Below are 14,909 nucleotides of genomic sequence, written 5' to 3'. Positions count from 1 at the left end.
ATAGAATGAATTAGAATTGAAGAAGAACCAGAAGAATTGAGTCGAAGGAAGGAAAGGGAAGGAAAGAAGGGAGGAGAAGTCGGATAAGTATAGGGAAATTAAGTTTTATGGGGAGGGTGCAGAAGATAGGGAAACAGGGAGGAAAAGGGAAGGTGGAGGGAGAGAGGATTACATAAAGGGAGGAAAAAAAGTGGAGATAGGAAAAGCAATGAAGACAATGGGGGAAGGGAGGAAAATGAGAGATAAATAAGAATAGGGAGAAGGAGATAGGGAGGAAGGAAGGGAGAGAATGATGGAGGGTTAATAAATGGAGGAAGAAGAGGAAGGAGGATGAGAAGGAAGAGAATGATAGAGAGGTGGAAGAGAGGGATGGAAGGAAGGAATAAGGAAAGAAAGGTGAAGGAAATAAATAAATGGAATGTGAAGGGAAGGAAAGAAGGGAAAAGTGAAGAGAAGGGTGAATGGAATGGCTAAGGAAAGACGGGAGGAGGGAAGCTAAGGGGGGAGGAAGGAATAGAGAGAAGGAAGAGAAGGAAGGAAGATAGAAGTGGAAGGGTGGAATGAGACAAAGAGGGGAGGAATGGAGGAAAGAGAGGAAGAAATGGCCGGAGGAAGGAGGGGAAGAAAGGAGGAGGAAGGAAACGAAGGTGGAGGTAACTAGGAGGGAAGGTCAAGGTGTGGTGAGGGTAGGAGGAAAAGGGAGGGAGGAGGAGGAGGAGGGAGGAGGGAGGGAAGGGTGTGTTAATAGGGTGAAGGTCCCTCCCTTTTGTTACCTCTGTCATTAGTCTTTTTTCTTTTCTCCCTTTCCTTCCCTTCCCTTATTTTCTCTCCTCTTTCCCATTCTCTTTGTTTCCCTTCCCTTCTCTTCTTTTTTTCTCTCCTTCCTTTTCAATAATTTTTCTTCCCTTTCCCTCCCTTTTTCTGATTTCCTTCCCATTTTTTCTTTTTTTTTCTCTTTTCTCCTTCCTTTCACAAAATTTTCTTCCTTTTCCTTCCCTTTCCCTATTTTCCTCCCTTTTCTCGTCTTTTATTTTCCTTCTCTTCCCTTCTCCTCTATTCCCTTCCCTTCCCTTCCCTTGCCTTGCCTTCCCTTGCCTTGCCTTGCCTTGCCTTGCCTTCCCTTCCCTTCCCTTCCCTTCCCTTCCCTTCCCTTCCCTTCCCTGCCCTTCCCTTCCCTTCCCTTCCCTTCCCTTCCCTTCTCGTCACATTACTTCCTATCTCTTCCCTTCTCTCATTGCCTTCTTAGTCCTTCCCTTGCCTTCTCTTCCCTTCCCTTCCATTCTCTTCCCTTCCTTTCCCTTCCCTCCTGTTTTTCTTATCAACTTTAAATTTTCTTTCCTTCCTTTATTCTTTTGTCTTTCTCTGTGGTTCTTTTCCTCTCCTTTCCGCTCTTTTTCATCATCATCTTTTCCTCCATTTACTCCAGTGCTTCCCTCCTCCTTCTCTCCCTGCCTTCCTTCCTTCCTTCCTTCTCTCCCATTCCTTCCCTCTCTTCCTCTACCTCAATCAATAACACCTGTCTCCTTTCTCTCCTTCAATATCTTCCCCTCTCTCCAGTACTTCTCTCCTCCCTCTCTCCCTTCCTTCCTTCCTTCCTTCCTTCTCTCCCATTCCTTCCCCTCTTTCCTCTACCTCAATCAATAACACCTGTCTCCTTTCTCTCCTTCAAGATCTTCCCCTCTCTCTCCCTCTCTTTCTCTCTCTCCCCCTTCTTACCTTCCTTCATTCCTTCCTTCCTTCCTTTCATGCTAACCTCGTCCCTTGTTATTATCTCTCTCCCTCTCTCCCTATTTTATTCTCTCCTCCCTCCCTCGTTGCCTCCCTCCGGCTGTGGGACACGCACTCAGGGGCCTTTAATGAGTATAAATCAGGCCTTAATTATCCAGAGAGAGAGAGAGAGAGAGAGAGAGAGAGAGAGAGAGAGAGAGAGAGAGAGAGAGAGAGAGAGAGAGAGTTATTCATAGTTTTCCTTCACACACACACACACACACACACACACACACACAGATATATATATACACAAAATAGTTTAGAATCACGAGTTTTTACGGCCCAACAACTCTCTCTCGCTCTCTCTCTCTCGTGGTCATTAACCTGAAATAGACCACCTGATTACACATCTGAACCGCGTCGTTTGTTTGTATTTATGTTTACAGGTGTGTGTGTGTGTGTGTGTGTGTGTGTGTGTGTGTGTGTGTGTGTGTGTGTGTGTGTGTGTGTGTTTGTGTTTTTTTTTTTTTTTTTGTTTTTTTTTGCCAGTTTTATATCTTCGTGTTTTCTTGAGTTCATATATTTTCTTCTTGCAGTTTTATTTATTTTGTTTTCTATTGTCTTGTTGTTGATTTGTCTCCCACTTTGTTTCTTCAGTTGTAATATTTTTTTTCTGGTAACACTTTTTTTTCCCTCAATTTCTCCGTGTTTCCCAGGTTCCAGTTTTCCAGTCTCTACATTTTTTTTCAGTAAAGGCATATTTTTTTCAGTTTCACATTTTATTTGCAATTTTTAACACGATCAACATAGTACAATGATAGTGGCGTTTCTTTACTGTATTATTTGTTTTGCAATATTGTTATTTTCTGTTTATTTCAATACAAATCCGTCTGATACACTTTCAAACCTATATTTTTTTATTCTCGTTCACCAGTAATTTATTTTTTATATCATGGTTTTTAGTCTGAACTTTAAATTTTATACCAACAGTCTTTATGTAGGTCAATTTTTATACCTGTAGTTTGTAGCTCAAAATGTTACACCAGTAGTCTATAGAAATATATTTGGCTATAACACAAAATTTCAATCCAAATGGTCTCTAACTTAGAAAAGAAATAACATGTCTCTAACTCAAAACCTTACAGCAATAGTCGCTAAGGCAAGAATTCAAAAAGTCAATCTTCTCTCAACTCAGAATTATATACCAAGAATTTTATACCAAAGAATCTCAAGTCCCGAGCAGTCTTTGTTTACATATAATTCCACTGTTCCCGGAAGGGTTCATTCTTGTCGCTGGACTCAAGCATTCAGGAGGCCCCGCGCAGCTCTCCGATCGGTAAGACACTCGCTTCTCACATCAACTATTTCTGAAGGTCAAAGAGGGGACCAATCGGGTTCTAATGAGTGTTTCTTTAGGTTCACCGTACAGAGGAAGGGTCATTCTACCACCAGGGTCATAAAACTACTCCTGGAAATGCCCGTAACACCCACGAAAGCCTTGTCAAATGTGTGTGCTCGGGCGACGAAATGTCGTGTAATATGGCCAAATTGTTAATGTGAGAAGCAATAGTGTTGAAGTTCGTGTCTCGCCGTGACTCAGACGTGAAGCCTTCCTGTTCCTCGCCTGTCCCAAGAGAAGAAAAAATATCGTGTCTTCGTGATGATGACTTCCGGCTGCCATTCATCGTATTCCTTGTTTTCTGCATCTCGATTTTTTCTTCTTTAGTTTGTATTTTAAAAGAAGAGAGAAAAAAAAACTGAGTGTGTTGATTTCTCGCTGCAATCAATAGTTTTTCGTCCGATTGTATATTTCATGATTGTAATTCTCTCTCTGTTTGAAATTTAAGATTGATCGTTTTTCTTCCTTTTGTTCTGATTTCACGATCGAAACAATTCTTTTCCTTTTTTATCCAACGTCGTGATATTTATTTCTTCTTATATTTACATTTATACCTTTTTCCCCGACATCACAGCCGACAGTTTTCTTATCCTTCCTTTTAGTTCAACGCCAGAGATCGACATTTATATATTTCTTTCGTTTCCTGATCCGAGTTTAACAATACGACCGACGAGCTTCATTCATTCATTCTTTTTTATTCTCGTCTTTTTCCCGCGAAGACCCACACTGATTTACGGTCCGCGTCTCAGCCCCGTCACGTCACCTCCGCCTGACCTTGATTGTCCTGGGTGAATGGACACGAGTCAACAGGAGCCGCCCAGCCACGCACTCAGCCAATCAGCCACGTCCTCTCTACTTGCCCTTCCGTCCTAACACCAATGATAAAGAGCTTTCACATAGGAGAGCTTTCTTGTAGGAGCCCCCCAACCAGCCAGTAGCCAACCGCCCAGCCCATACTTAGGCGTCGTAGGAGTCGCCCACACAGCCACGTTCTCGTTAGATGCTCTCTTCTTCTTCCAGGCGGCAATGAGAGAGTTTCCACAGGGCAGATGAACCGTAGAATCTCTGCTGGATGGGTGGACAGTGAACCAGAACTTGTAGGAGCCATAGGAATCGCTCACACAACCACGCCCTCGCTAGGTACTGACCGTCTTAAATGTATCAACGTTGACTTGTAAAAGAAACATGTTATACCGATAAAAATGAATTGGTAAGCGTGACTAATTGGCGTTCAGGTGTAAAAGAAGTAATTAATAGAAAAAATAATAAAAATGTATAATTGTTCCTGTTTCCAATGGACTTTGAGGTGTAAAAGAATCGTGTCATAATTAAAAAAGGAAGACAAAACTGTGAATAGAACGACAATCAGCGTTCAGGTTTGAAAAAAAAAATATATAACAATGTGTAAGTGTGTCCATTCAACATTCAGGCGTGGAACAAATATACAAAAAATGGAAATAAGACAAATTATAGAATGTAAATTGAGTATTTTTTTTTTTTTTGACAACAAAGGAGACAGCTCAAGGGCACACAAAAAGGACACAATAATAAAAAAAGCCTGCTACTGCTGCTCCTAAAAAGAATAAAGAAGGTGGCTGAAAGCGAGGTCAATGGGAGGAGACGAGTGTTTTTTAACATATGAAAACACATGAAATAAAGGTGAAGGATACAAGAATCGTGAGCCTTCGCGTGCCAAGGATACAAGAATCACACCCCTTCGCATGTCCTGTGTTGTGTAGGCGCGTGCAACTTCACAGAAAGACGCCACATTCTTGCCGTGGAAAATTACCGAGGCTGAATTCGTGACGCTGGGTTTGTTAACGCAATATATTAAGCCCCTGTCCGCCCTGCCCGGCTGTGATGTTATGTCCAGCTGTCTGTTTTTGTCCATTCATTTATCTGTGTCTGTCTGTCTGTTCCTCTGTGTAAATGTCCTTCATCTATATCCCGTCCGTCTGGCATTTCAATTTATACATGTTAAGAAGTTAGTCTCCGTGCATTTACCTGTCTGTCTGTCTGTGTCTGTAGGTCTGTATTTCTGTGTATTTCTCTCCTACCCGTGGTCTGTCTCCTTGATGTCTGTTCTATCCTATCCTCTCTCACACTGTCTATCTGCTTCTGTGGCTGTCTGTTGTCTGTTTATCCTTGTATTTTTGCGGCTTTTTTTAATCTTTCTTCACAAATGTTTGTCTGTTAGTTCGTCTGTTTTTCGACTTGTTTTGTCTGTCTGTTTCTCCTTAATGTCTATCTCTTCCTTCCCTCTTTCCCAGTGTCTCCATGTCTGTCTGTCTGTCTTTTCTTCAGCTTGTATGTAAGTGTGTCTGTATCTGTGTCAGTCAGCTTGTTCGTGTCTGTCTGCCTGTCTCTCTGTCTGTCTGTCTCTCCATCAGCTTGTGTTTGTGTGTCTGTCTCTCCTTGCCGTGTCCTTCCCTCCTTCCCGGCGTCAGTCCTTTGTCGTAATATTGTCGCGTGCTCAGGTGTGACCGCTCCGCAGAATTACCTGTTGGCGGCCAATCTGAGGTGACATGTGGTGGTCTTCGTGTGAAGGCGTGTGTGTGTGTTGGGGGGTAGAGGGGCTGTTTGTGTGGGAGGGGACTGTGTGTGTGTGTGTGTGTGTGTGTGTGTGTGTGTGTGTGTGTGTGTGATCGTTTCCTTCTCCTTCAGTTCTTCCTTATCCGTCTTCTTGTCCCTGTTTTCTTGTTCTTCTCGTTCTTGTTCTTCTTCTTCTTCTTCGTTTTATTGTCCCTGCTGTTTTTCTTTTCTTTTTTCGTTTTCTTGTTTTATTTTATTTTTTGTCTTTTCATTCGTATTTTTTTTAACTTTACTTTTCCCTTGTACTTCCTGTTCCTCTTCTTGTTCTTCTTGTTCTTGCTCTTCATTCTCTTCATCATCACCATCATCCATTACTTCACAAAATCATCCCAAACATCAAATTTCATAACACCATTTAGCCTTAATATTTTTCCCTGCTCTCTCTGTCTTGTTTATCCCTTGACCTAAATCCCCTCCATCATGACACACACACACACACACACACACACACACACACACACACGCACACACACACAGAATTGTCTCGCCCAGTCCTCTGTGTGATTGCGTGCATACAGTGTCGCCTAACATTGGCTTAAGGGGGACATCTATCCTCCCTGCCTGTCGGATCGCTGTCTGCCTTACGCACTCCCTTCCTTCCTTCCTCCTTTCTGTCTATCTTTCTTCTGTATCCTTCCTTCCTCGCTGTCACCCACTTATCTCTCTTTTATCCTGTTTGATTTCCTTCTTTTCTTTCTCTGTTCCTTCTTCCCGTTTTCTTTCTTCCTTTCTTTATCTGCCTGACTATTTTCTTCCTCTTTTCTTCTTTTATCCCTGCCCGTTTGACTTCCTTCCTTCCCTCTTTTCTTCTTTCCTTCATTCATTCTTTCCTTTCTTCCTACCTTTAATATTTCCATCTTTTGTTTCCTTCGTTCCTTCCTGCCTTCAGTCTTTCGTCAGTATTTTTTTTTCCTTCCTTCATCCTTCTTTATCCATTCTGCCTATTATATCTGTGTCCTTACCTGCCTTCCTCCCTTCTTCTGTACTCGCTCTCCGTCCCTCTCCTTCCCTCTCCTTCCCGTTTTCCTTCATCAACACATCAGGGTTTTTTTTCCACTTGCGTATAACTTATTTCCAGGTTGTCAATCTTCATAATGCCGTGACTGTCATTTTTATATTTGTCCTTCCTTCTTTCCATCTCATTAGGTTCAATATATACGTACAGGAATAACTGGTATGCTCTCTCTCTCTCTCTCTCTCTCTAAAACTTTCTCACCAACTGTCAAGGAATTAGTTGCTCTGAAAATCACAAGATATAATGTTCTCTAAACTTTAATTGGAACAGTGATAACAAATTTTCTCTTTAAAAACGTTCTTTCTCTCTATTTATCTATCTATCTATCTCACTCAGCTAAGCACCCATTCAGTCAGTCAGTCAGTCAGTCAGTCAGTTAGTTACGTAATCACTCAGTCACTTAGTCAATCAGTCTGTAAGTTAGTCAGCCAGTCAGTAAATAAGTCAGTCAGTCAATCAGCCATCCTGTTATATAGTCTGTCAATCACTCAGTCAGTCAGTCAGTTAGTCATCCCGTCATCTAGTCTGTCAATCACTCAGTCAGTCAGTCAGCCATTCCGTTGTCTAGTCTGTCAATCACTCAGTCAGTCAGTCAGTCAGTCATCCCGTCATCTAGTCAATCACTCAGTCAGTCAGTCAGTCAGCCTTGAGAGAGACAGATGCGAAAAGGAAGTGAATGGCTGTGAAGATTTTTGTTCCCATGTGACTTATTATTTACCTCAAGCCGCGCCCAAAGGGAAATAAGATCACATAAAATAGGAGCTAATGAACGAAAATAATGGAATGAGAGAGAGAGAGAGAGAGAGAGAGAGAGAGAGAGAGAGAGAGAGAGAGAGAGAGAGAGAGAGAGAGAGAGAGAGAGAGAGAGAGAGAGAGAGAGAGAGGAACTAACGACCTTATAATAGTAAACTGATTAGAGAAAGAAAATAAAAATGAGATTTGAACCTTTATTAATTACCATAGGAGATTGATAAAAGGGTCGCGATCATCAATAAACAAGAGATTAATATAAGTTTTTTTAGGGTATGAAACAATAATAAAACAAAAACAAGTAGGCTTAGCGCATTCATAAAAAAATAGCGTTCGTGTGTTTGTGTGTGTGTGTGTGTGTGTGTGTGTGTGACAGTTACCGGTACATTAAACTTGGTTAGAATGTATCAGATCAATGCTCCGGTGCGCGCGTGTGTTCAGCCGTGGGTTGGGAATGCGCACACACACACACACACACACGCACACACACACATACACACACAAAAAAAAAAATTAAAAGAAATATTGACAGAAGAAAATTTAATAGAACAAAATGGTCTATGTGCGAGGAGTTGCATAAAAATGAAGTCAATATATTTTGGTGTTTGAAGACGAAAATCATTGCAAAGGAAGATCAGGAAGGAAAGACAGAGATACTTGAAAACGTAATTAGGGTGGCGAAGAAGGAAGAAAGTGAAGAAAATGAAAAATATAACTCAGTATCTTGGTGCAATAGGAACATGGAAAGCAGGAAAACAATGGTCAGGATAGCAAAAATAAAGAAGTAGACGAGGAAATAGAAATAAAGGAGGAAGAGAAGAAGGAAGAAAGTGAAGAAAATGAAAAAATATAACTCAGTATCTTGGTGTAATTGGAACATGGAAAGGAGGAAAACAATGGTCAGGATAGCAAAAATAAAGAAGTAGACGAGGAAATAGAAATAAAGGAGGAAGAGAAGAAGGAAGAAAGTGAAGAGAATGAAAGAAAACAACTCAGTATCTTGGTGCAATAGGAACATGGAAAGCAGGAAAACAATGGTCAGGATAGCAAAAATAAAGAAGTAGACGAGGAAATAGAAATAAAGGAGGAAGAGAAGAAGGAAGAAAGTGAAGAAAATGAAAAAATATAACTCGGTATCTTGGTGCAATAGGAACATGGAAAGCAGGAAAACAATGATCAGGATAGCAAAAATGAAGAAGTAGACGAGGAAAGAGAAATAAAGGAGGAAGAGAAGAAGGAAGAAAGTGAAGAGAATGAAAGAAAAAAAAACTCAGTATCTTGGTGCAACAGGAACATGGAAAGCAGGAAAACAATGGTCAGGATAGCAAAAATAAAGAAGTAGACGAGGAAATAGAAATAAAGGAGGAAGAGAAGAAGGAAGAAAATGAAGGGAATGAAAAATATAACTCAGTATCTTGGTGCAATAGGAACATGGAAAGGAGGAAAACAATGATCAGGATAGCAAAAATAAAGAGGTAGACGAGGAAATAGAAATAAAGGAGGAAGAGGAGGAGGAGGAAGAAAGAGAGGAGTAAAAGAGGGCACAAGAACCACCATGACACAAGTTTGATGTAAGTAGAAAATTAATCACAGGTAACAGTAATAACCGGAATAGTAAGATTAAGATAAGACAGACGAGGAGATTAAAGGATAAAAAAAAGTAATTAGACTTAGAAACAAAAATACGTCTAAGAATTAAAACAACACTGAAGTTCAAAGGTGACGCGGATAACGAGACTAGCCGAAGTGAAAGGTCTTACCACGCGCACATGAACACAATTTCTCCCACTTACTTTATTTGTTTATATTCAGCCTCGCCGGAAACGAGACTTCGGGTCGTATTAAAAGACACTTCGTCGCCCAAGAACACCTATTTGACAAGGCTTTCCTAGGAGTTGTGGGCATTTCCAGGAGTAGTTTTGTGACCCCTGGTGGTAGTGTGACCCTTCCTCTGTACCCTGAACCTAAAGAAACACTCATTAGAACCCGACTGCCCCCCTCTCTGACCTTTAGAAATAGTTGATGTGAGAAGCCAACGTGTCTTTTAATACCGACCTTTGAACCCTGGCAAGCGGAGGAACGAGGAGCCAGGAAGGAGAGCGTGCTGAAAGAAACGTCAAGTGTCGCATCATGAAGAGAAAGCAAGTGGAAACGAGACTCACAAGCGGAAACAAAGAATAACTTGATCATTGTCACTAAAACGGATTTCCTCTCCTTGATGACTCGCTCAGATCCATGCACACACCATAAATACATACAGACACACGTACATATCCACATTCATACATACATACATACATACATACATACACTCATGCAGACAAAGAATGGCATAGAAATCGATACATATACACCCACACAGACGAAAAAGCATACACACAAACATGCATACAGTCATACAGGCATAAAACAGACAGACAGAGAGAGAAACAGACATACAGACAGAGAAACAGACAGACAGACAGACAGAGAAACAGACAGACAGACAGACAGACAGACATTAAGATAACCACCTCATCTTGCATGGCTTCATCACGCACAAAAACTCATCTTGAAAGCGTCGAGTCACAGAGATTTAAAAAAAAGGCAACAACAAAAAAACTCTTAACAAAAACATTAACACCGGAAGGAAGACAAACTGTGAATCAAACCTCATCCCCTTTTTTCTTTCGCCCCTCACCTGTAAAACGTGTCGACAGGTGTGCCCAGACGTCTGTTTACCTGCTTTGCTTGAGGGAAAGTTAGCTGAGTCATAGATGATTGAGGGGAGAAGAAGAGGAGGAGGAGGAGGAGGAGATGATGATGGTGTTGGTGAAGGTAGTAGTAGTAGTAGTAGTAGTAGTAGTAGTTGTAGTAGGTGTAGGTGGTGGTGGTGGAAGGGGAGGTTAAGGAAAGTAGAGGGGAAGAGAAGGGGAGAAGGGAAGAGGGATAAGGAGTGTAGATTGCGGTTAAGAAGGGAGAAAGGGGAAGGAAGGGGATAAAAAGGAAGGAGAGAAGGATAAAGGTGTAGACTGCGGTTAAGATGAAGGGAGGAAAGATGAGAGTATAGAAAATGATGGTTTGTAGAGAGAGAGAGAGAGAGAGAGAGAGAGAGAGAGAGAGAGAGAGAGAGAGAGAGAGAGAGAGAGAGAGAGAGAGAGAGAGAGAGAGAGAGAGAGAGAGAGAGAGAGAGAGAGAGAGAGAGAGAGAGAGAGAGAGAGTGGCCACAGGTGAGTGAGGACGAAGGATAGGTAGAGGTTAGGACGCCAGGTGAGGTTGCCAGGTGTAACAGACTCGGTTATGGTGGGCTGATCAGGGAGGCAGGTGAAGAAAGGAAGTGATGGGGGGGCGGTGGGGAGAAGAAGGTGGAAGGGGCGGGGAGAGGAGAGGAGGGAAGGGGGGCGTTGGTTGGACAGGTTAAGGAAGGGGAGAGTACTGGGGGAGGAATAGAAGGAAAATATTGCGTAAAAAGAACACAAAGCGAGGATGGGAAAGGAAGGGTAATGGAAGGGGAAGAAAGGGAAAGAAAGGACAGGGAGAAAGCGAAGGAAAGTATCACAAAAGAAAAAAGAAAGTTAAGAGTTGGATGAAAAGGAAAGGAATGAAGGAGGTTTTTAGTGTTGTGTTGAAAGTAAGGAATAATGGAGGGGGGAGAAGGAAAGGGAGAGTAATCGGGGAGGGAGAAGCGAAGGAGAATATTAAGAAAAAACAGGAAAAACAAATAGTTGAATACATTAAAAAATATATTGTGTGAAAAAAAAGTGAAAAAGAATGAAGGAAAAAGATTTAGTGTGTTGAAATGATGATGATGATGAGGAAGAAAAAGAAGAAAGGTTAGAGGAGAGAGAGAGAGAGAGAGAGAGAGAGAGAGAGAGAGAGAGAGAGAGAGAGAGAGAGAGAGAGAGAGAGAGAGAGAGAGAGAGAATGAGCCAGAAATAAAAATTGAGAAGGAACTAAATGAAAGGAATAGATTTTGAAAGTGATGAAAGAGAAGAGAAGAAAGCAGGAGAAGGAGGAGGAGGAGGGAGAGAGAAAAGGGGAGAAAGTGAGATACAATAACTTAGAGAGAAGAAAAATCAGAAGAGACTTAAGGAATGGAAGAGACTAACAAAAGAAAGGAAAGGAGGAGGAGGAGGAACACAAAGAAATACAAAGGAAGAACAAACAACAGCAGACCTGGAGGAGAGAAGAGAGAGACGTTGCCTAAGGTTACAAGGGAGAAGAAGTAAAGGAAAAGGTGTAATTAGTCGTGTAAGAGAAGTAAATTAGGGGATATAGAGGGGAGGAAATGTAGCTGAAAACGAGAAAAAAGGGGAGAAGAAGGGGAAGAAAAGGGTGAATTTGATGTTTAAAGTAAAGGGAGCGGAGGAGGAAGAGGAGGAGGAGGAGGAAAGAGCTAATGAGTGGAGAAAAAGGAAGTTGTTTGGGGGTTGCAAAAAAATTATGGTCTGTATGTGATGATGAGAGAGATAGAGAGAGAGAGAACTACTACTACTACTACTACCACCACTACTACTATTACTACTACTACTACTACTACTACAAAAAGCACAGCAAAAACAGACAAAATCATAACCAGGCATCGGCATCGGTAGTACACAGTGAATTATTTATACACGCACTGCAACTTGTAGATTCCAAACCCTTAATCTGAAGGCGTCTTTAAAACCTTTGATGCTGAAATATCTAATCGAGAAAAAGTGTGATAAGTTTATTCATTTGTTTTGCTTTATATCAGTCGTCTTATCGCATATTTCATGAGAGAGAGAGAGAGAGAGAGAGAGAGAGAGAGAGAGAGAGAGAGAGAGAGAGAGAGAGAGAGAGAGAGAGAGAGAGAGAGATTCGTGGTCAAAGGACATCAAAGTTTTTGCCTCAAGGTTGTGTGTGATGTGTGTGCGTAAGCTCGAGGACACACACACACACACAAGAAGGAAAAAAAATAGCCTCGTCCCATGTCAGTGTGTGTGTGTGTGCGAGGCGTGACTCCCGTCGTTTAGTCGTCACGTGTCGTGGCCGCGGGAACAACTGAGTTAGGCTGATCCGTCTTAGCGTCCTTGTTCGAGTTTGCTGGAAAGAGAAAAAAAAACTTGCGTCAAGGCTTAGATTGCTGTACTCCAGAGCATGCGATCCAAGTTAGCGTCTCGCCAAGGGAAGGCTGCTGGAGCTTTTCATATCCCTCACAGCCCTTTATTTTACTGTTCCTTTCTCTCGGTACATTTTTAGTTCCCTAATTTTCACCAAGGAAACCCCTCAGCCTTCTCTGTAAGGTTGTCCTGGCGCCGCCATTGAGTTGGCTGTGTACCTTACATCAGTCATGCAGCGCGGCGTGGCTTTTATGCAGGTCCTCCTCCTCCTCTAAAGATTGCTCCCTCCCTATTGAGGGGAGTACGGGCCTTTGCCAATGGCGGCCCGTAGCAGGGTGCCGACAGACAGATTCTATCGGCTGACGTCAGCCGAGCCGACCAAGTCGGTCTGTCGACGAGGACTGGGGTGTCTGTTATGCAGGTCGCCAAGCCCCAAGATCTTTGCCAAGCCGAGCTAGCTGTCTGTCTTTCAGTGGCGTAGTAGCGGGGGCTTAAGTCTCCCACAAGGAGAGCTGTGTCACCCCATGGTTCTTTCATATTCTGTAAGAAAAAAATGCATGATAATTTGACTGATTGAAAATTTTTGTATGAACACTAGGCCGTTAATTGATAACTTTGTCCCTTCTTATGTTGACCCCTACCTACGCCGCTGCATGCTAGTTACGTCAGCTATTTCATAGCTATTTACTTTCCTCAGTTTTCATCAGTGATTAGCTAAAGAAAATTAGCTAACTAGGTCCTGTTCCGCAGCTTTACATAGCGTCAAAAATAGAGCAGGAAAGTATAGATGTCCTGTAATTGTTGCAGTCTTCCATGCAACAGATACGTCTTCTCTTTGGTCTTGCAGCAGCCACAGAAAATGGTAAAACTGAGAGAGTTAAGGGGATACTCTATTGAGGCTGGATCCTTAATTTATTTTTCTTTCCCCTTAACTTCTGCTTTATCACATCATCATCATCATATTGTAATTTAACTTTTCATTCGTTTCTCCTTTCCTCTTGTTGTTCCTCCTCCTCCTCCTCCTCTTCTTCTTCTTGTTGATCTTGTTCTTGTTCTTCTCGTTGTTGTCCTCGTCTTCGGCCTGGTCCTCCTTTTTATTATGCAGTATATTGTAACGCAGTTTTAAGATTACACACACACACACACACACACACACACACACACACACACACACACACACACACACACGAATACCAGCCATCTAGTGAACCAATCCTCAAGGTTTCTTCATATTACTACCTTCTAAATAGCTGCACATCCGCCATAAATACCATCTCTCTCTCTCTCTCTTTGTATTTATCATTCATTTCTTTCCTCCTGTGTGTGTGTGTGTGTGTGTGTGTGTTTTCTCACATGTAAAATTCCCCCTTCCTAATTATTTTCTCTTGTTTTTCTACACTCATCTTTCTTTCGTTCTTGCTTCTTAAATTGAAGGGTTTCTGCTATATGTGTCAGCTGTCTTGTCCTTGCGCACACAAAAACACCTGACTCTGTTATCCGATTAGCCAGGGAAACGTTCGTGTGTGTGTGTGTGTGTGTGTGTGTGTGTGTGTGTGTGTGTTTGGTTTTCTAGGTAAGCAAACTGTGGATTACATTTCGGGTTTTTTTTCTTCTTTTTTTACCTCCGTGTGTGTGTGTGTGTGTGTGTATGTGTGTGTGTGTGTGTGTGTGTGTACTGTAGCGAGACTGCTCTCAAGGGAAGGGAGCCACAGGGAAAAATATATATATCTCATTTTAGTGACCTTGCGGGGAACACGTGAGACCGGAGACTATGTTCGGTCTTACGCTGATGTTTTGTTTTTTTTCTTTTTCCTCGACATATCAGTTTTATTCTTTACTTATATTTTAGTACATGTTCTTCCACATCTATAAACGCTTGCATGTATTCATATTATCCTTATTTTGTTTCTCCTTTATGTTTATTTATCTCGTTATTGATTTATTTGTTTTATCTTGTTCATTCGGTAATAGTATTTTTTTTTTTGCCGGATTCGGTTCTTTATGGCGTGCACTGTAACCCCACATTAACGTTTTTCATATTATTTCCATGTTTTTTTTACATTTTTTTCTTTCATCTAATACATTCTTTTCTCTCCTTTTTCGGTTTCGACTTTTCATTATACTTCATTCCGCGTTAGGGGTGCATTTTATATTTCACAGTTTCGACTTTTTTTCTCATTTTTCTATTTCCTTTTATATTTCGACTTCTCTTTATTCTCGTTTCCTTCGTCGTGTTCTCCTCGTAGTCATCGGCCTTGAAGAGCTGCTGGAAATCCGTCTTTTATGGTGTCATTAGACCTTGTAATTGCGTCTCTGATTCGCTGATTGTTGCGGGACTGTACTTGGGCTTGGTTCGGGCTTTAGGAGAGTAGCAGGGCTT

At 41.7% G+C, this 14,909-nt stretch overlaps 1 protein-coding gene across 1 annotated transcript in view; it reads left to right on the top strand.

The window, feature by feature from the left end:
* The window catches only part of LOC126992868 (uncharacterized), a 113,550-nt gene that overhangs the window by 47,530 nt on the left and 51,111 nt on the right, over nucleotides 1-14,909 (top strand). The window lies entirely within an intron of this gene.

This window comes from Eriocheir sinensis, unplaced genomic scaffold (assembly GCF_024679095.1).
Source record: "Eriocheir sinensis breed Jianghai 21 unplaced genomic scaffold, ASM2467909v1 Scaffold511, whole genome shotgun sequence".
Classification (NCBI taxonomy): Eukaryota; Metazoa; Arthropoda; class Malacostraca; order Decapoda; family Varunidae; genus Eriocheir; species Eriocheir sinensis.
This window is presented reverse-complemented; position numbering and strand designations above follow the sequence as displayed.